Source organism: Mirounga leonina, unplaced genomic scaffold (genome assembly GCF_011800145.1).
Source record: "Mirounga leonina isolate KUSES-001 unplaced genomic scaffold, KU_Mleo_1.0 Mir_488, whole genome shotgun sequence".
NCBI classification, from domain to species: Eukaryota; Metazoa; Chordata; class Mammalia; order Carnivora; family Phocidae; genus Mirounga; species Mirounga leonina.
The window spans coordinates 4528072-4535873 of NW_023270777.1; the positions used below are offsets into that span (position 1 = coordinate 4528072).

Consider the following 7802-nt stretch of genomic DNA (forward strand, 5'->3'; position numbering starts at 1 on the left):
AACCACCTTTGTATTCCCTCAGAGAACATTTGCCTTCTGTTAACATTGGTTCACTGACCACACTCATCTGATTGCACAGTTAGGAGCTTCACAAGCGTTGAAGAAATGAATTAGTTCTCATAGCACTACAGAACTTGTAATTAAGAGAGACATGTATTTTTAGATTGGAAAATTCTCTGCAGATTTTATTGCCTTGATGTTACAGTGACATGTGACAGTGACAAAGAACTTCACATTTTGCACATTTCTTTCGTCACCTTTCAGCATAAGAATGGATTACTCTTCACTTATGACTTTCGTGTGAACCTCCCGGCTCTTCACCCGCAGCTTGTTGACCTGGGACTCGGCAATGTCAGCCCGTTCCTCGGCCTGCTCCAGCTCGTGCTGGATCTTGCGAAACTTGGCAAGGTTGACATTGGATTGTTCCTCCTGAGAAAAGAAATTTCAGAGAACGAGAAAATTTGACATTTTCTGATTGTTACTGCCTTTGTTACTAGGAGCAGCTACTGGATTTAATTCATACATGAGAAAGCAAAATGTTCTGTTATTTGGTCATGTACAATTTGGGGGCAAGGCATCCCACTAGTTGCTTCTGAACGTGTGGGCTCACAATGCCCCCTGCTCGGTCTCTCTCACTTGATTCTCTTCCTGGCAAACTTAAGATGCTACAATGACAACAGGGAGATCAGAGTAGCAGGAATCTGAATCTTTAAAAAGTAGACATGGTGATAGTATTGGGTGCAGAGAACCTTAAGGAAAGTTTGTGATGAGAAAGATGATAAGATGGGAAAGGAGCCAAATGAAAAAGAAATATTCTGATGGATTTATTGTGAAGTCATTTAACAAAGCTTAGACTTCAGAGCCCTCATTAGCACAGCCCCTGTGAGTGCTGGAGATTGCTGGGAGTGGTGGAGTGTTCTAGATAGGGAAGTGAGTTGTAACCAAAAAACATTTCTGTACTAACATGTCTGGAAAATTGCTTAAAGAGTTCTCAGAAGAAATGCACTTGAATCTCTAAGGCTCCAGTAATTACTGGTAAAATTTTTTCATTCCAAATATTCATTTTCATACCTAATTTTGTACTCTTTTGCCTTAAAGAAAGGCTCTTAAATTCTATAAACTTCAGGCTCCACAAAGGCCTAAAGTTCAGGCCTTCTCCTGAACTTTTCTCTCTCATTATGAAGCTACTCACAGCCTCTTCAGCTTGTCTCTTATAAGCTTTAACTTTTGTTTGTAATTTGTCCACCAAGTCCTGCAGCCTAAGAACGTTCTTGCGATCCTCCTCAGTCTGAAATGAAAGAGGTAGCAAATAGTGTTATTTGAAAACGACTCATTATTTTTATTTTCTTGAGAGAGCAGCAGGCCTGAGAAATATGGAAAGGCGGGTCACCTGGTAAGTGAGTTCCTTCACTCTCCTCTCATGTTTGCGAAGACCCTTGACAGCCTCGACGTTGTGCTTCTGTTCACTTTCAACCTCATTTTCAAGTTCCCTCACCTGGAAAAGAACAAAGGCTTTTAGCACTTTGGCTGTAAGTAGCTGTATGAGCAGGTTGGGAATTGACTGAAGTGATGGGGACCCACCCTGGCCTCCAGTTTCTGGATCTGCTTCTTCCCACCCTTCAGGGCCAGCTGCTCAGCCTCATCCAGACGGTGCTGCAGGTCCTTCACCGTCTGCTCCATGTTCTTCTTCATGCGCTCCAGGTGGGCGCTGGTGTCCTGCTCCTTCTTCAGCTCCTCGGCCATCATGGCTGCCTGATGAGCAGTAAAACAAAACCAGTTGAGAGAGCTGAGCTAGCACATCAGGATTCAAGTTTGACCAGGACCGTGTTGCCCTCTGCTCACATCAGTGATGGCCTTCTTGGCCTTCTCCTCTGCGTTGCGGGCTTCCTGGACAGTGTCCTCCATCTCTCCCTGGATCTGGGAAATGTCTGTCTCCAGCTTCTTCTTGGTGTTGATCAGGCTTGTGTTCTGTTTCAAATTAATAAAAAAAGAAAGGGAAGCACATTTAATTATATTCTGTTTACATTGTCATTTTGACTAGTGTATACAGGCAAAAATTCTTGATCCAGGAAAAATTCAGAATAAACACCAAATCAAAAGTTGACTCTTGAGTTATGCCCTCTCTTCTTTTTATCCATACTTCTGTTAATGAACATTATCTGAAATTCTTCCAGGTAAAATTTGATTTTTGGTATCAGAGATGTTCAACTATTATCAGTGGCTGTTTGTAAGCATGAAGCACAACCCTGACCCCCCCAAAAATTTAAAGTGCTGTACCATGTAGCACCACACAGCTCATGGAAAATGGATTATTAATTTTTAGTTCATTCATGTTTGATTAGCTTTATATTTAAAGAGCATAAGTAGCATCATTATCAGTACTAAAATGAACCAAGAATATGTTATGTTTTGGAAAGTTGATAGTATGAAATATTTAATTCAAGGTACTAAAAATGAGTAAGAAAAATGTTTTTTAATTTGAATTTAAAAGTATTTGTAGTATGTGATTTTAACATTTCCATGATGGCTATTTCCTTATATTGCAATTTTTAAAAAGTATGTAATAATGTATGTTTATTGTAAAAAATAGAATATACAAATTAACAAAATAAGAGGTAAGGAATAATTATTGTACTCTCAGTACACAGAGATAACCAGTGATAACACTTTTTTTTATCCTTCTGGATGTTTCCTATATATTTTCAACAAAAATGATCATGCTTTATATATTATTTTTAAGTTGCGCTTTTCACGTATTATGAACATCTTTTCATGGCAATAAGTGCATACTATAATGGGTGCTTATTAGCCTTGTGAGGCTACACCGCCATTTATTTTAGCACATGCATTGTAAACAGCAAATGCTGAGTAGCAGTAATGATGGCCTCTGTGAATTTGAATTGAAGAGCTTCTTTCATGTAGTTAGCTTCATGTGCATACACGATACATAAAAATAACTTGGTGGCTTATTCTTTTTCCTCTGTTTACTTGCTTATTGATTTGTAGCTTAGAGTTGCAAAAGACAGGATGGCCACTAATGTGACATATATGGTTATTAATAGAAGGCCTTCTGCTTTTTAAAAAAAGTTTCTAGAACTCTAAATTTTTTCACATCAACATGATTATGTCAGCCCATAAATATACCCGTGAACTGGCTAGACCCTAGTACTTCTTAGTAATACACATTTTCCAGAACTTCAGGAAGGGATCCTTGCCAAGGTTTTCCCCTCAAATTATCTTCAACTTCAGGGAATCCATTTGCTCAGCCAGAGTCCTGAACCTCACCTGGGTGTGCAAGAGTTGCACACGCTCACTGGCATCCAGAAGCTCTTGCTCTGCCACCTTCCTGTTCCTCTCGGTCTGCTCCAAGGATGCCCTTAGCTCTTCAGTCTCAGCCTGCAGCAGGTTGGCTCTGCGCTCCACCATGGCCAGCTGTTCTTTAAGGTCATCTTGGCCTCTGATGGCATCGTCCAAATGTAGCTGAGTGTCCTACACAGAAAGAGGCAAAGACTCTTACTCATGCTTCCATTAAAGCGAGTACACATTTCGGTCATGTACACACTTTGTTCTCAATAACTTAGAGTATGATTAGGGAGGGAAAATCTGCAAGTTCCTTTAAAGACAAATTCTTTGTAGCCTAGGATAGTAGGTCTCCTCAAAAGAACAGGATGTTATATTTTAGATTCTAAATCATAAAAAAATAACCATGGCTAAAGCTATAAAATATTGGATCAAGAAAGCATCCTCAGAGATGAGCTGGTCTAATGATGTTGTTTTACATATATTAAACAAATATAGATATGTATATTTAAAAATGTATGTATATATATTTATATATATCATACAAATGAATTTCATTTAAATGAAGTGATTTGTGCAGTGTCTTCAGTTGACAAGGTGAACTTTTAGACTTTCCAGATGTAAGCTCTTCTTTGGCTGTGTATGTATAATTTTCAACTGATTACCATGTTATTTAGATTTATGGCATATAAATTACAGTTAACACCCAGACTGCATGACACCATGTGTGTTTATCCCGGTGTACCTTCAGTATTCCTTGTGTGTTTCTAAGATTCTTTATTGTCTCTGCAGCCTGGCGGTTGGCATGGTTCAGCTGGATTTCCATCTCATTGAGGTCTCCCTCCATCTTCTTCTTGATCCTTAGGGCATCATTCCTGCTCCTGATCTCAGCATCCAGGGTGCTCTGCATTGACTCCACCACCCTGATGTGGTTTCTCTTTAGCTGATCGATTTCTTCATCTTTTTCAGCAGTTTTCCGGTCAATCTCAGATTTCACCTGGTTTAACTCAAGCTGGATGCGAAGGATTTTGCCTTCTTCGTGCTCAAGAGATCCCTTTTTAAAAAGCAACAGTTAGGTTACTCTTGGCTTTTGATCCTCTCGGGATCTTCCTGGTGTAATCTGAAACTGGCCCCTGTACTTGGAGGGCAGTGAGAAGACCAAAGGAAGAGGCAGGCCATTCCAGCTTGGTAGTGGCAGCTTAATAACAGCAAAGGGAACTTATGTGAGAGGCTAGTTTTGGGTGGCGGGAAGATGAATGGATCCCACATCTGCCCACCCAATTTTAAAAGTTTACAAAGAGACCCTAGGTAGATTTAGTCACATGTACCACGTAGGTGTTCTTAACACCAAACCGCTGTCTCAAGGCTATGTCTTTGGAGCAATCTCTGGGAGCAGGAAGGGCAAGCGGAACCCACGTTCCTGGGATAGGGGAACAGTCAGTCCGCAGTCACGCCTTTTGATGGTGTTTTCCTGGTAGTCACCTAGAGAGCTGCTTGTTTGTTTTGCACAATATGATGCTTTCTTGAAGAAGGCATTCAGAAAACCACAAACTTTCATACATCTTAATTTAGCCTCTTCGTTCTGCCTTCCCAAGGAACAATGCAGTATTTCTCACTGAATTAAGGAGTTATCCCCAGTAGCTTTGCAGCATGATAGCTGCTCTCAGTCGGGATTAATTTTTCAGTTTGTTTGTAATGCATAATTGGGCAAATGGAACGTGTACCTCTGCTTCCTCCAGAGCAGCCTGCAGTTCACTCTTCTCTTGATCTATCTGTTTCTTCACTTTCTCCAATTCATGGAAATGCTTTCCCCCTTCTGCAATCTGCTCCGTCAGGTCTGAAATCTCCTCTGTAGTTAATAATAAAATATCAGATTCAGTTGAGAAAAATGAAAACTTGAAAAGATGTCTCCCCACCACTTTTGAAGTAGAATGGTTACAAAGACTCACGCTGTAAGTTCTTGTTCTCTCGCTTCAGGGTTTCAAGGTGATCCAGGGATTCCTCATAGGCATTCTTGACCTTGAACAGCTCAGTGCTGAGTGTGCGGGCCTCCTTCTGGGAGGCCTCAAGTTCAGCCTGAGTTTCCTCATACTTCTGTTTCCGCTCTGCCAGGACCTGGAAGTACATTAGAACTAAGCCTCTGTGATCAAGAATCAGGCCACTTTCCCCCAGGAAGCCAGTCATTGTGGGCCACCTTGTCAAAGTTCCTCTGCTTCTTGTCCAGGGCGGCGCAGGCGGCGTTAGACCTCTCCACGTCCAGCATGAGGTCCTCCACCTCATTCTGGAGCCGCTGCTTCGTCTTTTCTAGAGAAGCACATTTGGAATTCACGGCCTCCACGTGTTCCTCAGCATCCTGCAGACGCTGGGCCAGCTTCTTCCTGAAATGTTGGTCAGTGCGAGTGACCAAGAGCAGATTCAGAGCTATGACAGTGAACTTTATAAAGCTGCTGACTAGGAAAGCATATTTTCCGCAAGATTCTTTGCTTCTCTGTCCACAAATTGTTTAGGTTTTCTAAAATGTCTTATCAGTACCCATTTTGTGTCTTTAATTTTCCCTAGTGAATTCTTATCTTTATGTCAGGGGTTGTTAAACATATTCATGAGGTCTTTTTGTATGCGTGGTGGCGGTGGTGTATGCATTATGAGAGAGAGAGAATGAATGAGCCTATCTGATTATACAGTGGTGGAAACCACCATCTTCTCCTTGCAGACAGTCATGTCCACTGAAGAATGTGCCAAGACCATAGCCCTCCCTGCATCACCTGAGGGAGCAGCACGTGACAGCTGTGAACCGGAGGCGTATCATCAAAGCATGCTAGCACTGGATAGTGTCGTTAAGCATTTTTTAACATGGTCCTCTTCATAAATGAAACTGTGGCCCAAAGTGATGCATACGAGGTCATATGATTATGATTAATCACTAACTTTCTGGGTCTGATGCCCCAGACAGCAAATGTTATTCTAGAATTATATTTCCCAGATACCCTCCAAAGTCTTACTGCTTCCTTCACCAGCTCACACTTAACTGGAGTGTTCCCTCTGCAAATGCTCGCCAAACCTCCTCATTCTGTTTAATTCTAGCAACTACTGACATAAATGCAATTTAGAGAAGCTTCCTTCACTGGGAACATAATGATTATTTCCCTTCCATGTGTCACTCCCATGAGTTTTATTCCATAAGAAGTGTGTGTAATTAGTGAATCAGTTTATTGATACTGGTTGTTAGTTAAATGACAGAGTATGATAGTCTTATTTTGAACTTCTAGATAGGGATAAACTGATTATTGTTAATTATAATATTCATAATAATATACCACTATCTCCATTTTTCCTTATATTGAAGGAAATTAATTCTACTTAATTCATAAAGGGTATGCTGATAATTTTAATTCATTTTGGTGGAAAGAAATTTAAGATATTTTTGTAATAGACCAAAATGTGGGGAGAGCTGTGGTCTTGGCCCATTCTTCAGTGGAGGTGACTGGTCTGTAAGGAGAAGATGGTGGTTTCCACCACTGTATAATCAGATAGGCTGAAATATTCCTCCTATCTTCATGCCTGAAATATTATTATTTTTTTTATTATTTTTCCTTCACTGCCTTTAAACTTTTCTTTCTGCCTCTATCATTAAGAGCCCATACTTGGCCTCCTCTAGCTCCTCTGTGCGCTGGATGGCGTCCGTCTCGTATTTGGTCCTCCACTGGGCCACCTCGCTGTTGGCCTTGGACAGCGCCCTCTGCAGCTCAGCCTTGGATTCCTGCTCCTCCTCATACTGTTCCCGCAGCAGGTCACAGTCGTGGCGGGAAGACTGCAGGGCGTGGGCCAGGGCGTTCTTGGCCTGGACCAACCAAAAAGTGTGCATTGTACATTTATGTTCTGGTCATTGATATTCTGTAAGTGAAGTTCAATAGTGTGTCACACTACAAAGTTCAAGTGATTGAAAGTCTCAATTAGAGAATTCTCACCTTAGACTCCTCTTCCAGCTGCCTCTTTAATTCCTCAATCTGTTGTGTAAATGCTTGTTTGCCTCGTGATAGCTGAGACACCAGAGCTTCTTTCTCATCTAGCTGTCGTGAAGATTCACCTGTGAAAGACAAAACGTGAATGATTTAGTTCTGCCATCTAGATGACTAATTTAAAGAATACGATAACATTAGAACTCTTCTTACTCCATGATGAAAAGAATAGCTCAAAAACTTTGATGTGGTTGAGAAGATTATTTCTTGCTTTTTCAAAAATGTGAGCTTTTGGGGCACCTGGGTGGCTCAGTTGTTAAGCGTCTGTCTTCGGCTCGGGTCATGATCCTGGGGTCCTGGGATCGAGTCCCCCATTGGGCTCTCTGCTCAGCAGGAAGCCTGCTTCTCCCTCTCCCACTCCCCCTGCTTGTGTTCCTGCTCTCGCTATCTCTGTGTCAAATAAATAAATAAATAAATTTTAAAAAATGTGAGCTTTCTTTGAATTTTAAGACCTTGCTTTTCTTTTCTTTCTTTCTTTCTTCCTTC

At 41.2% G+C, this 7802-nt stretch overlaps 1 pseudogene across 1 annotated transcript in view; it reads right to left on the reverse strand.

Moving 5' to 3' along the window:
* Positions 1–261: 261 nt before the first annotated feature.
* The window catches only part of LOC118000072, a 27103-nt pseudogene continuing 19562 nt past the window's right edge, over positions 262–7802 (reverse strand). The window contains exons 25-36 of the transcript XR_004676369.1: positions 7266–7384; positions 6942–7138; positions 5495–5678; positions 5250–5415; positions 5025–5149; positions 4046–4354; positions 3286–3489; positions 1843–1968; positions 1582–1752; positions 1391–1495; positions 1193–1288; positions 262–429 (exon numbers count right to left, since the gene is read on the reverse strand). The product of XR_004676369.1 is annotated as a myosin-4-like (transcript). The remainder of the gene's footprint in view (positions 430–1192; positions 1289–1390; positions 1496–1581; positions 1753–1842; positions 1969–3285; positions 3490–4045; positions 4355–5024; positions 5150–5249; positions 5416–5494; positions 5679–6941; positions 7139–7265; positions 7385–7802) is intronic.